Here is a 14,601-nt window from a genome sequence, read left to right on the forward strand (position 1 = left end):
GGCTCTCCTCCCACGTCCTTTCCTCCCTCAGACAACCTTTTCTCCGCCCTTTCGGACGGAAAGGAAAAGGGGAAGGAAAAAAATTAATCGGGGAGTGGGGAGTGACAAGTGCTGTGCAGCAGCGGGCCCTGCTCCTCTGATGTGGGGAAGCAGAACAGATGGAGACTGCGGTCAGAGAGCCAACGGATGGAGTCTGCTGCAGCGGGCAAGCCTTAAACGTGGGACCTTGGCGGCAGGAGGGCTCCTCCTCCCTCACATCTGAGCTTACAGAGCCAGTGCTAACCTTAAGTCAGGAGGAACGAGATCTCAGAGCCCCTGGGCTGCACCGTGCATGAACAGCCTGAGAAAAAGGCACGTTGGACCCCGTCTGCAGGCAGCACCTGCTTGTGGGATACGCTGTCACCAGCGGTTTGCTGTTAACAGATCCTGGTCAGCGTATCTCAGCGCTGAGGCTCGTGCAGGCCTTGAGCCCGCCCTGCCCTCATCCACAAACAGCAACACTGACTCAAGAGCCCAACAAATCAAGACAATTCTGGGAGCAGGGGTGAAGGATGAGGGACCCCAGGTCATCTTCCTGACCTTACAGGTACAGAGGAAGGGTTGGACAGGAGCAGATTTATCCTGCATGCTAACTGCTACATGCTACGTGTATCCGATCAAGAGTTCGTGCCTTCAGATAAAACAACACGGCTATTTTCCTCACTGAGGTTCTTCAAGACGAGGACAAAACCCCTCTATCTCTCTCGGGTAAACTAAATATAGTGAGTCCTTGTGGCCACCCACTATAAAACAGCTTTAACTACAGCTTTAATCACTTCACATGTCTCTTCTGAACACTTTTTCATACTCCAGAAGGCTTTCTGAAGTACAGCTTGAAATGGAACCTGAATTACAGTAAAATGTAGTCATGTCCCAAGAATGGCATCCTTCTTGGACCCTGTTTTCATTCCTCTGTTACCACAATCTCAAAAGCCATTTGCACCTATACAAATTTATCCTTGTTTATTTCTCACTGTATGATCCTTGCATGTTTGTCTACTAAAAATTATGAGCATTAGAAAGAACCCAATGTATAAATTAACTATATAAAGAGTCCAAATTGGCCGGTAAAATGTAACCCTTCCCAATATTCATCACTGCGCTAATTCTATCATCTTACGTATCCTTCCACGTATTTCCACCTGCATCCAAGGACTCGGATTACTCTGTAACCTCAGTGCCAGCACAGCCCTGCTGCTGATCAACTGATGCAGTCTGTAAGCAAGTGTGTGAACCAGACAAGAAATAGATACCACCCACCTGTGCACCACACAGCCCCATGAGGTCTTCAGGGAGTGCACAGAACAGCAGCTTTCCCCAAAGGGAGCTCTGAGCCCCAGAAGTACCTGAGCCTACGATACCTAAAAAACCTCATCACTGTCACTGGCTTTACACAGAAAAGATAAAAACCAGAAGTGGGTGGTAAATTAAGTGAAAGCTGTAACAAAAATCTGTACAGTGTGTTGTTACAAGATGGTACTTTGAGGTAATACTGGAATGAAAGGTGACGTGATGGGCACAACTATCTGAACCTCATCTGATTTGGACTGAAAACAAAAACAAACAAAAAACAACCCACAAACAAAAAGGAAGCAGGAACCACAAATAGCTTGCTAGGAAGAGAAGAGCTAGTGCCACATTGACAGTGCCTCATTTATGTCCTTACAACAAGTCCTGGATTTTCAATTATTTTTTACTATCGCTTCCCTGCTGGGCACTCAAGTATCTCTGCTTTCAAAATGGAGACAGTATTATCTACCTTCCCTACAGCGAGGAAAAGAAAACCTGAAGGAATGGGCATCTCTATTCCTGGCCAACAGAACTACGTTTATCAAAATGAACACGTAGCATCATAGGAGCCTTAACTCATACCAAGTCTGTGAGACATGATAACAAGCGTCTAGTTAATAATCTGGCCTTCCTACGAAGTGCAAAGTGAAGGAACTCTTTGTGGGGCAGCAGATATCAAGAGAGGATGGTAAGGAAATGCCTTTTAAAGAAAAGGATGCAACCATCCCAGGAGAATTTGAATGCTTCTGTTGGAAGTGACCTACAGAGATCACCGTGTCCTGAGCGCTTCAGGGCTAACTGAAAGCTACAGCACACCACCGAAGGCCTTATCCATCTGCCTCCTGAACACTGACAGGCACGGGCATTGACATCTCACCAGGAAGCCTACTCCAGTGCCTGACCACCCTTACAGCACAGAGACTTTCCAGTGTCCTGTCGGGGCAGCTCTGTGCCATTTGCACATCCTGCCAGTGCTTCCAGGAACAGAGCCCAAGGCTGCACACAGCACTCCAGGTGTGGCTGCACCTGCACCAAACCCAGCAGGACAACCACCTCTTGTGACAGAAGGCTGGCTGAGTTCAATGCAACCCAAAATGCAGTTGGCCCTCCTGGAGGCCAGGGCACGCTGCTGGCCCGCGGTGAGGCTGACGGCGGCACAGCCTTCTGAACGCTGCCTGCTCCTCCCAGCTCAGGATATGCATAGATATAAATATCAGGCAGTAGTACGTGTGCATTTGCTCTTTCACTGACCTGAAGTAACATGACTTTCATACACACATATATCCTAGGAGTATGAGCAATCATCACGAAAATATGCACAGTACTTTTCTTTAAAGAGCAAAGTGCTCCAAACTGAAAACACTACATAGTAAGTATTGATAACACTTCCAAGTCACTTATGTTTAAGAAGAAAAATGAGTGATACAGGAGAGCTCATCAGTTACGAGCACATACTGGAAATTAAAAAAAATAAAGAAAAAACACAAAACCACAACAAACAATAACAAAATCATACAAGATTTTTCTTTTGGAGTGAAAAGTAATGATATAATCAAAATAGAGGTGAGTAAATAATACAAATGACATTGACAGTGTTCACATTGCAATCTCTGCTGTAACTCGCTTTCAGTTCAAGAAGTTAATGTAATTGACTCAAGACCAACGATGATGCAAAGTTGAAAGCAACAGAAAGTTTTACGTAGTGCTTCAGTAACAAACACGTCCCAGAAATGATTATGATTTAGATCGCATTTGATAGATATGAAAACATAGATAGTTGTTGATACTGAGCATTTCTGTTAAGTACTTAGAAATAAATCACAGAAGATGCTCATGGTTTATATAGACGACAAAATAAAGAAATGTTGATTTCTACAACCACCCCTACATAAAGGTGCTGAAGTCAGAACTCTTCACATTGGTGGTGAGGCCCTGGCACTGCCCAGAGCAATGGGTGCCTCATCCCTGGAGGTGCCCATGGCCGTGGATGGGGGGCCCTGGGCAACCTGAGAGGGTGGGGGACAGCCAGCCCACGGCAGGGGTTGGAATAAATGATCTTTAATAAATGGAATAAATGACCCCATCCAAATCAACCCCTCCACAGTCCTCTGATTACTGTAAGATCCATTCTGTTCTTTATATTACAGAGTGGGGAGCCAAGCTCTCTTCTCACTGTAAAAGGAAGCCATCGGGAGCAGTTCAGATGCAGACTCCTACAGTCAATCAGACAAACCAGGTCCTCCTTATACACTGGCAATGCAGTGTCAGAATTGAAACTGCAAAAGCATTTTGTGTAACAACTATTTAACAAGCACTGAAATGTACAGCTGCAAAATGAATGGTGTATGTAAGCTGCTACTCTTCAATTAGCTGCTGCAATAAAAAAAACTGCTGAGCAAATTCCAGGCACAGTGATCATATCAAGAGCTGCACACGCTGAAGAATGCTGCCTTTGTTTCAGCTGGGCCATTCAAACTGTATTTAACTCAGATTTCAAGAATTTCTTCACAAGACGGATATGACAGAGGAATTCTGACAGAACAGCACTCAGGCTGAGAGCCACTCAGCCTCAGGCACAGGTCCCACAGGTGCTTACAGCAAAGCAGTGGAGGGGAGAGAAACCACCACAAGAACAGGGACAGGCAGCCAGGACAGAGCAGAACTTGTAAAACCAGGACTTCAATGTTTTCAAAGATAGGAAGGAAGCAGAGCAGTTGTAATGGTTTACAAACAAAAATGTGAAGAATATTCGCAATTAAATTCCCTTGTAAGTAGTTGCATTTGTAGACATTTGAAATAAACGAATTTTGATTATCAGGAAAATGACAGCAAGATTGCTAAATGTTGTAGCTCAGCGTTGGCCCTTCAGTAAGAGTGAAGTTTGGAAAGAAAAAAAAAGGATAAAGAAGGCCCACGGGACCTTCTCAGAATGTTGGCAATTCAAATGCCATCCATGTTAGGGCACTTGGAGCTCTGACTCAAGGCCAGGATGGATGGGGCCCTGGGCAACCTGATCTGCTGGGTGGCAACCAGCCCACAGCAGGAGGTTGGAATTGGACCATTTTAAGGTCCTTTCCAGCCTCAATTATGCAGTGAAGCAAATGGGATCCTGGGCTCCATCAGCAGAGGGGTGGCCAGCAGGGACAGGAGGTGATCGTCCCTCTCTGCTCTGCTCTTGTGAGGCCCCATCTGCAGCACTGCGTCCAGGGCTGGAGCCCCCAGTACAAGAAGACAGGGAGCTGTGGGAGAGGGTCCAGAGGAACCACGAAGTTCAGGGGACTGGAGCAGCTCCCCTATGAAGACAGGCTGAGGGAGCTGGGCTTGTTCAGCCTGGAGAAGAGAAGCTGTGGGGTGACCTCAGTGCAGCCTGCAGGACCTAAAGGGAGCCTTAAACAGGAGGGGAGTCAGCTCTTGGAAAGGGGAGATAACAGCAGGACAGGGGGAATGGTTGGAAGGTGAGGGAGGGCAGATTTCAGTTGGCTGTCAGGGGGAAGTTGTTTGGTGTGAGAGTGGGGAGGTGCTGGAACAGCTGCCCAGAGAGGCTGTGGATCCCCGTCCATCCCTGGAGGTGTTCAAGGCCAGGTTGGATGGGGCCCTGGGCAGCCTGGGCTGCTCTGAAATGTGGAGGTTGGTGGCCCTGCATTGGTGGGGGTTGGAGCTTCGTGATCCTTGGGGTCCCTTCCAACCCTGGCCATTCTGTGATTCTGGATGAGGACCACTCCAAAACTAACGTCTCCTACTTTATCAGTTGGCCCATGGTGGATCAGAGGTGGATGTTGATGGTGTGGCAGTAGAGATCGAACCGTCCCACTAATATTCTGTGACATTCTATTGCTGTGTGACAGATGGCAGCAGAGGGGCAGCCTGATAAGATGGCATCTGACATGGAAGTCTGTATGAAGCAAAGGTGTGTCATGCAATGACACCCAGGGACATTCATCAACACTTGTGAACATTTCTGAAGACCGCAGGGGATGTGAGCGCAGTGAAGGGTGGGTGGATTTCAGCAGTGAAGGTGGTGGCAGTGAGTCACTTCCACTGCTGCATATTGTTAGGAGTGTAGCACGCAGGTCCTCATTCATTGCTGGCAAAAATGCATAACTAATTGTAGTCTCTGTGCTGAAAAATAGTAGTCTGTAGCTGAGGATGTGCTCCATCAAATAGCGTCATTGTGCTTTGTAGCTGTTGTAGTTTTCATGGAAATAAATAGAAGACATTACTTTTGGAGCAACTACATGCATTGTTGAGGTATCCTGCTGCACTCTGTAACTTTTATTAATAAAATACTCAACCTTTTGCAAAAACAATATAGCACATTCTTAATACGTGTCAAAAGAGAACAAACCCTGAATAATAACAGCTAAATGAAGAACAAAGCTCAGATAGGAGCTGCTGTAAGCGTAAGTAAGAACATCATTTAAAACACATCTGCGATTCAGGAGAAAGCACAAAATTTAAATGAACATTAATTTAGATTTCACAAGTCACAGAGGGACAGTGACAGACGTAGATGAGTGACAGACTCATTTATACTGTTATCTGATCCACCTGGTGAACAGGGAATAAAAACTACATACAAACCAGATGAGGTTTAACAAAAGCAAGTGTAGAGTCTTGCATCTAGGGAGGAATAATTGCGTGCACCGGTACAGGTTGGGGGATGAGCTGCTGGAGAGGAGCTCTGCAGAGAGGGACCTGGGCGTCCTGGTGGACAACAGGTTGGCCATGAGCCAGCAGTGTGCCCTCGTGGCCAAAAAGGCCAATGGCATTCTGGGGTGCATTAAGAAGAGCGTGTCCAGCAGGTCGAGGGAGGTGATCCTCCCCCTCTACTCTGCCCTGGTAAGGCCTCATCTGGAGTACTGTGTCCAGTTCTGGGCTCCCCAGTACAAAAAAGACAGGGATCTCTTGGAAAGAGTCCAGCGGAGGGCCACAAAGATGGTGAAAGGCCTGGAGCATCTCCCCTATGGAGAAAGGCTGAGTGAACTGGGTCTGTTTAGCCTTGAGAAAAGACGACTGAGAGGGGACCTGATCCAGGTCTGTGAATATCTGAGGTGTAGGGGCAGAGTGGTGAGGCCAGACTGTTTTCAGCAGTGTGTGGAGACAGGACGAGGGGAAACAGCCAGAAACTGCAGCATAGGAAGTTCTGCACAGATGTGCGCAAGAACTTCTTTAGGTGAGGTGACGGAGCGCTGGAACAGGCTGCCCAGGGAGGTTGTGGAGTCTCCTTCTCTGGAGACGTTCAAGACCCGCCTGGACACCGACTTGTGCGACCTGGTGTAGGGAACTGCTTTGGCAGGGGGTTGGACTCAATGATCTCTGGAGGTCCCTTCCAACCCCTGTGATTCTGTGAAATAAAGGCACATTCAGAGAACCTAGAAGAGGAGACAAGGTGCATATTGCATGGAATGGGAAGCAAGAAACTGAGAAAGGTCTTCAGAAACATGGAAGAAACAGTGCACGTAAACTGCCCACCCAAAGCTGAAGAGTTTGCACAGCCCCAGGGGCAGGAGCCACACACAGCATGGCAGCAGAGCTGCTGCTCACTTTGTAGCAGCACGTTCAGCCTGGTGCGCTGCAACAGCCCCAGGGACGCAGACAAAACAGGTGTAAGATATGACGGGAGGGAGGGAAACAGCAACAGTGTGAACCTACTGAAGCCTCCCGTACTGCCTGTGACCCCACCTGGTGTGCCTGGGTTCATTAATCTTCTTCGCAGAGGCTGACGGGGCTGTTTGGGCCTGGGCAGGACGGCGCTGGCAGCACACGGATGTCCTGGTGTCTGCCAAGCAGTGCCGTGCAGAGACAAGGACTGCTGTGTCCTTGTGCTGCAGGGAGGGGCTCTGGGGGCACAGCCAGCAGGGCTGAGCCGGCTGGTCAAAGGGATGCTCCTTCCCATATGCAGTTGTTCATGGTGATAAAAGCTGGGGCAAAGACGACGGAGATTGAGGGAAGCGATTTGTCCTTCCAGTAAGGCCTTACGAGCCCCGCTTTCCTGGACATGGATGACCACCTGCCTGCCAACTGGAAGTAGTAACCGGCTTCCTTCTTCTGCTTTGCTTCTATGCAGCTTTTGCTCTACCAGTTAAGCTGTCTGTATCCCAATCCATGAGTTCCCATGCTTTTCCCTTTCCAATTCCCACCGTGCTGTAGGGCAGTATGTGTGGAACTGCATGAGGCTGTGAGTGCCCAATAAAATACAGACGTCAAGTGATACAGATTTCATTAGCCACAACCATCCACAGCACGAGCTCTGTGCTTTCTCCTGCAACTGCTCATAGTGGTCACTGCTCCTCTGTGGGCAGAGCCAGCCAGGATGCTGATCCGACTGCGTGAGGTTATTTCTATGATCCCAAAGAAGAAAAACATGGGAATAAAAGAAATTGAAGTAGTAACCTGTCCTTTTATGCCACTGAAATGGAAAGCTTTAGTTCTCAATGACCAGTATCTAAAAATGATTCTCTGCTGACCCAGCAGATACAAGCACAGCTCTTGGCTCTCCACCTGGACATCCCCTTGTAACAGCAAATTCTTCAGTCTCCACAAATTATACGTATTTTGCCAGGGAAAAATGTTTGCAAATCTTTAATATTCATACATTGTGAATGTTAGGCCCTGCACTTTCGCCACAGCACTTTCAATTTCTTTAATACAATTGAAAGCACATTTGTAAATATTAAAACTCAAGGTTATGAGTTCAGTACAACTAAAAACTATGGGCATGTGGTTGGTAAGCTATATTTTCTTTGCTGCAGTTTAGGATCTTGATAGGAGCTGAATCACTTTTAAACAAATTATTTTTAAAATGCATTTACAGGCAGAGAACAAGAGAGCTAAATTTCAGGGTAAAAATAAAATAAATAAAAATAAAAGATGCAATCAAAGAATGGCCTGGGTCAGAAGGGATCTCAGGGATGATGAAGCTCCAACCCCCCACCAATGCAGGGCCACCAACCTCCACATCTCACAGCAGCCCAGGCTGCCCAGGGCCCCATCCAACCTGGCCTTGAACACCTCCAGGGATGGACGGGGATCCACAGCCTCTCTGGGCAGCTGTTCCAGCACCTCCCCACTCTCACAGCAAACAACTTCCCCCTGACATCCAACTAAGCCTTCTCTCCTTGAGCTTAAAATCATTCCCACTTGTCCTATCACTGTATACCTGAGTAAAAAGTTGATTCCCCTGTTTATAATCCCCTTCTAAATACTGCAAGGCTGCACTGAGGTCACCCCACAGCTTCTCTTCTCCAGGCTGAACAAGCTCAGCTCCCTCAGCCTGTCTTTGTAGGGGAGGTGCTGCAGCCCTCTGAGCATCTTTGTGGCTCCTCTGGACCCTCTCCAACAGCTCCCTGTCTTGTACTGGAATCCCAGCCCTGGACGCAGTGCTGCAGATGGGGCCTCACGAGGGCAGAGCAGAGAGGGACAACCACCTCCCTGTCCCTGCTGGCCACCCCTCTGCTGATGGAGCCCAGGTTACCACTGGCCTTCCGGGCTGCAAGAGCACAGTGCTGGCTCATGTTCAGATTTTCATCCACCAGAACCTCTCAGGTCTTTCTCTGCAGGGCCGCTCTCAAGGAGTTCTTCTCCCAGTCTGTATACATATCTGGAATTATTCCGACCCAAGTGCAAAAACTTGCACTTTGCTGTGTTGAACCTCATTAGGTTCACAAGGGCCCACCTTTCAAGTTTGTTGAGGTCCTTCTGGATGGCTTCACATCCTTCTAACTGCACCACTCAGCTTGGTGTCATCAGCAGACTTGCTGAGAGTGCACTCGAACCCTTTACTGATGTCACTGATGAAGATGTTGAAGAGTAGTGGGGGACACCGCTCGTCACTGGCCTCCACCTGGATACAGTGCCATTCACCACAGCGCTGTCTACAGCCTTCCAACCAGTGCCTTATCCACCAAATAGCCCACCCGTCAGATCTGTCTCTCTCCATTTAGAGATAAGGATGTGCTGAGGGACCATGTCAAAGGCCTTGCACAAGTCCAGGCAGATGACATCGGCCGCCCACCCTTTGTCCACTGATGCCGTCACTCCATCATGGAAGCCCACCAGATGGATCAGGCACAACCTTCCCTTGGTGAAGCCATACTGGCTGCCTCAGATCATCTGCTCATCCCTCATGTGCCTTAGCATGTCTTCTAGGTGGATCTGCTCCATGATCTTCCCAGGCACAGAGGTGAGGCTCAATGACCTGTAGTTCCCCAGGTCTTCCTTCCTCCCTTTCTTGTAAATGTGAGGGATGTTTCCATTTTTCCAGTCCCTGGAGACTTTGCCCAACAGCCACGACTTTCGAATATGATGGAGAGCAGCTCGGCAACCACCTCAGCCAGCTCCCTTAGGACCCTGGGATGCACACAGACTTGTATACATTCAGTCTCATCAGGCGGTCTCAGTCTTGTTCTGCCCTTACAGAAAGGGGGGAAGATTTATTCCCTCACTTCCCACATAGAGGTCCAGGGACGTGAGCTTCAGGGATGTGAGAAATACAAGAATCCTGGCTGCCAGTGAAGACTGAGGCAAAAAGCTCATTTAGTACCTCAGCCATCTCCACGTCTGTCAGGACCGTTCTCCTTTCCAAGTTCCAACGGAGATATGCTTTGAGGTACAATGTTGATAGACTCCAAAACTATCATCGGTGCAGAAGTAAACCACCACTGACAAATGCAGACATTGTCATTAAGATAAGAAAAAAAAACAGTGAAGACCATTGGAGGCAATAAAAGGACAACAAGTTTCTCTCTCAAGCATTGGAGCCAATGAGTTTTTTTTAAAGTGGCAAGAAGAACTAAAACAGCTTTTCATAGACTTCATGAGATCCTTGTCCCATTCAGGATCCTTATCTTTTATAGAAGCAAATGGAATTTCAATACATAAACTCTCCCGATTCCTAGGAGGGCCGGGGAACAAACTCTGCAGGGAGTCAGATCCGTATTAGCAGCCATACACTGCATTACTGTTACTATCAGTGAGTTCTAACACATCAGTCAGCACAGAGGATATGGAACTGACAGTTACAGGAAGAGAAACAAATTGAATGCAGTGTCAGAACTGGAGAGGAAATTATCTTCCCTAGGGGTTACCTAGAGAAGCATTTTGCCACATTTGCTGCCTTGCATTCAATGGACACCTTGATCCCAACCATACACCAGTAAGAAAATCACAGACAAGCTTCCAGTGATTAGCAGGTTATTATTCTCATTGCCTGTACATACAACTTCTTTTGGGATAGACCTGCAGATCTCCTCCTTTTGGCCTGGTCTCTGTCCCTGCCAAGTGGCCCCAGTCTTCTATCATTGGATCCTGAACAACAAGAACTACCAAACTGCCCTTCCGATGGACAAACCCTTAGTCAGCAACAGCTATGAGCTGCATTCGGATGCTCAGTGCCTTAAGAGATAGGCAAACTAAATTGTCCCATAGTCCTCTATGGACTCAGAATCCCAGAGAAAGTTCAGTTGAACAGAAAGGGACAAAACAGTAACAAAACATAATCACAGAGAAGTAAATGGATTGAAAATGCGGCTAGAATAGTGCAGTCCAGTAAAGTGGAAAGACTCCTTCAGTGAAGGTAACACTGAAACAGCAGACCTAAGAATTTGTATGATTTTGTAAGATGATGTAGCCCAAAGTGCTGATGCCATCACTAGCTGCATTGAAAGGCATGTGGAAATCATTCTGTATTTGCTTTACTTTCCTCTTCTTTTTTTGCATAATTCCACTACAGGATGCAGTCTGATGCAGTACATTACAGCTCTTTGGTCCACGTAAACCACACTCAGAAAACTACCACGTGAATCTCCCTGGACCAGACCTCCCCAACTCACCAGCAGCAAAGAGCCACACATTGCAGGCACCAGGCAAAGTCCATAACCGTGCTGCAGCAGCTGAGCAACGCGGTTATTAACAGGCAAACCAGACAGTGACAACAAGCCCAACGTCTCTTAAAACCAAGAAGTTATAAGCCAGGCTATTTAATTCCAGTGCAAAACAGACTGCATTTTCTCACTTCACCAGTGGCAACTTTACTAATGAAATGACCCGTGCAGGCTGTGAGAGACAAAAGGGCACTGAATCTTACAGCCATCCTGCATTGCTGACTGAGAACGGATGCAGCTGGGCACTTACAAGTGGAAGCAACAAGAGCAGCGGAACTAAAGTTAGAAACTAGAGACCTGAGAGAGGGGGATTTGAGTACCTCCTCATGGAAATGACCAATACCTTCCAACAACAGCACCAGGGAAGCCTAATAGCAAAGAGTTAAACATGCTAATTTAAACCTGCTGTGAAAAGTAGTGCAGTCCCACAAATCAATGACTATCACATGAGCTAATTGCATTTACTTGTAACAGCTGAACTAATAAACCACCACGAGGAACACTTTCTATCGCTCTTCCTCACTCTCCCTTCTATAGGCCTGCTCTTAGCACTGCATTCTCTACCATCACTTGTTCTGAGCCAGTTCTCTCTGCCTGCTGTCTCCTCCCCTGACAGCGCCAGCAGAAACTATCAGAGAAAGAGCTGTGCAACAAGAGGGCTGAGGGCAACAGCAGCAGGCAAGCGGTTCAGGGCTCACTTCACAAAATACCAATATTTTCCAGATATCCAAAGCAACATATCTTCCCATCCCACGTCACAGACACATTCTTCCCAGCTGGAACAGGTTACTTTTTAAAGGACTAACACCTACCTGTGCCAGACTAGGCAGATGGCGAACACCTACAGTCACATGTGTGCAGACCAAGAGGGAGCAACAACCTTATCCACAGCAGAATGGGGCAGGAATCCAGACATTGTATCATGATGAATGAGCAGCAGACATTCTAATTGACCTGAAGCAGGAGCAGCTCTAAGACAGCAGGCGGAGGACACATTTGGACCCAGCTCTGAAAAGAGAAAACACAACACTGAGCGATAGAGAAGAAGCATACAATATACATAAAAGCTGCCTAGAACAGACCAACCCACGTGATACTTCATAAGCAGCACAGCTTGAAAGGAAGGATGCAACTGACAGTGACTGAAGCCCTCCCTGCACATCCATGTTGCCTGTAAGGTACTTCTGCCCAGGCACTACACCACACCTGGACGGCTTGTAAGCTATTCAGCTGTCAGTCTGTAGCCAGCTTGTGATTGACGAGGTTGGAGATGAAGTGGAGTATTCTTCCCTGTAATGTGTCGACATGTTGAGGCTTACTCTGGTAAGAATCACAACATGGTAAAGTTTGGAAGACATCCCTGGAATAGGCCTGGTCTCACCAAGAAGATGGGGATGTTCTCACATGGATGCTCTCGGTCATATTTCTGCCAAAGGACATCTCTGATAACTCTGGGGAAAGCAGGCCAGTCTGGGAGCTGCTGACCAACTAGCCTGCTTTCATGCTTCAAAAAAGTACCTCTAAAGGCTCTCAGCCTCCATGGCATTTCCACAGGAACCACGGGCTGCCCTGATAGGCTGGTCAGTGCTGCAGACAGGAGAACGACTGACCCCACAGACTCAGGGTGCAGTCAGGCAGCTTCAGTGGCTGCATGCTCACAACAAGGACCAGAGTCGATGGGCCTGGCTAAGGAGGGAAAGGCCGCTCCTTGGAAAGGAACGTATGAGAGCATGACTTTGTTTTAACAGCCCTCCACTGCAGGTGATGAAGGGCAGAGGCATTACAGCAGGACAAATGTGCACCCACAGCACTCACAGGTGTAAGCTCACACCCAGCCATGCAGTTAGAAGCAGCTGTTCAGAGAACAGGCAGACAAGAAAGGAAACACGAGCATCACGGTGCCAGGCTGGGCAGTCCAGGGCAGCAGAAGAGCAGACAGCCCCATCAGGGCGGTAAGGAGTCTCAGCTCAGCAGGGTCGAAGCAAGGCAAGAACAAAGGGCAGAAAGACTGAGGTGAATTGTGCCAAAATAGAGTTAAAGTCAAAGAAGAATAAGGTCTGGGACAGCAGTGACTGAGTACGACAAAGCAACAGAGGCAGTGCAAGTCAGAAGGACTGGAGCAAGAGAGCAAAGAGCCAGAGCACGAGGTACAGAAACAGCACTGCCATGCTGTAGAACAGGAGGTTTCAGAGACTGACAGTGCAGGAGTCTCACCATGCCCAAGGAGTGGGGCCAGGCTGGGAATTCCTCCCCTAGTGCCGACGGGCAGGAATCCTGCTCGGAAAGAAGGTCTGGTTCCTCGTGGCAGTGCCCCTGTGGTGAACAGCTGGGTGTTGATTGCTACTGAGGCAGTACAAGAAACTGGTTCTTTTCAGAAGATGCACGACTCCTCCAGGCATGTCATACTTTGAACTCATTCTCCAAGAAGGGCTGACAGCCCCAAACCACAATCTGAGATTGGACTGGTCACTGGACATGACCTGGTCTCACTGCCAAGCACACAGCACCTGAGAAATTGTGCAAGTCTGTCCGCCAGGACCTGGCAAAGGGGACATCATCCCCCAGGGAGTGCTCTTCTGAAGTGGGTATGTGTCCTCCCCAAAGGGGAGGAAAGGAGAACCAAAGCAGCTCCTGCTCCCCACCATCCTGAAGAAGGCAAGCAGTGCAGACGCTCTCTTGCAGGTTGGATGGTGGTATCTTCCAGAAGGAAGTCCGAGGAGCGTGGAGTGTCAGTCTGCATAAGGTAGCAGATGGTCAAAATCCCCATTCACCTCAGGGTGTGGTGCTGGAAGGGTCCACCTCTGATGAGGGATCCTGGCTTCTCACCAGCACAGAGGGATCTGGAAGCATCAGCAGGGAACCAGCTTCGGGGGTAGATGTAACCACCGCCAGAAAACCAGGAAAAAAGTCCCCAGTCCACGACAGCTGGTGAACCACCTCACCTTCTCATCCCTCTCACATTTAATTTGCGCCAGCCTTTCCCAGCAACTTGACCCCAGGGTCTCTCCGCAGGTGGTGCCGAGCAGAACCTCAGGAGAGAGCTCAGGATGCAGAGAACGGCAGGGAGGGAGAACCGTCTGCCACGGCAGCTCGGCACGGCCCGCGCTGAGAACAGCCGTCAGATGCGGAGCACTTTGTACTCGGCGAGCACCCGGGGCGATGCGCGTCCCTGCGAGAACACAGCGGGGTGCAGCCCAAAGGCAGCGCCGGAGACGGCCCGCAGCCGGCTGCAGGACAGCACCGGGTGCCTGAGGGCGAGGGGACGGGGACCCTTCCCTCCAGGCGCCGTCAGACCTGCGCTCCACGCCCCCGGGAAGCTCAGCCCACGCAGCAGAAAGGGCTGCCGACGGCTTCTGCAGCCCACACGTGGGGCGGCATCCCGGGACCACGC

At 48.8% G+C, this 14,601-nt stretch overlaps 1 protein-coding gene across 1 annotated transcript in view; it reads right to left on the bottom strand.

Moving 5' to 3' along the window:
* LOC100543126 (SWI/SNF-related matrix-associated actin-dependent regulator of chromatin subfamily D member 3) overlaps positions 1–14,429 on the bottom strand; it is an 87,556-nt gene extending 73,127 nt beyond the window's left edge. The window contains exons 1-2 of the mRNA XM_010707773.3: positions 13,425–14,429; positions 12,023–12,218 (exon numbers count right to left, since the gene is read on the bottom strand). The gene's annotated coding sequence lies outside the window, so the exon portion shown is untranslated. The remainder of the gene's footprint in view (positions 1–12,022; positions 12,219–13,424) is intronic.
* Positions 14,430–14,601: the final 172 nt, after the last annotated feature.

The sequence above is a fragment of the Meleagris gallopavo genome, chromosome 2 (genome assembly GCF_000146605.3).
Source record: "Meleagris gallopavo isolate NT-WF06-2002-E0010 breed Aviagen turkey brand Nicholas breeding stock chromosome 2, Turkey_5.1, whole genome shotgun sequence".
NCBI lineage: Eukaryota > Metazoa > Chordata > Aves > Galliformes > Phasianidae > Meleagris > Meleagris gallopavo.